The following is a 254-nucleotide window of genomic DNA, read 5'->3' on the forward strand; positions in this document are numbered from 1 at the left end:
AATAAAAAAGGACAGCGTCACTACGACCACTACCATTAACATCAGAATCATCACCTTCAACAATGGCGTAATCATTGCAAACTCACCGTTCCAAATGTTGCATCACCGATAGGCCAACCAACATATCGCCCAGTAAAGTATTCTTATTATACAACTGAAAAGCATTTTTTTTTTAATAAATACGTAATCGTCACGAAAAACAAGCTGGCCGCTGGAAGAGCACGGAAGTTGTTTCAACTGATACTGTTTTGCTG

The sequence above is a fragment of the Penaeus monodon genome, chromosome 28 (genome assembly GCF_015228065.2).
Source record: "Penaeus monodon isolate SGIC_2016 chromosome 28, NSTDA_Pmon_1, whole genome shotgun sequence".
Taxonomy (NCBI): Eukaryota; Metazoa; Arthropoda; class Malacostraca; order Decapoda; family Penaeidae; genus Penaeus; species Penaeus monodon.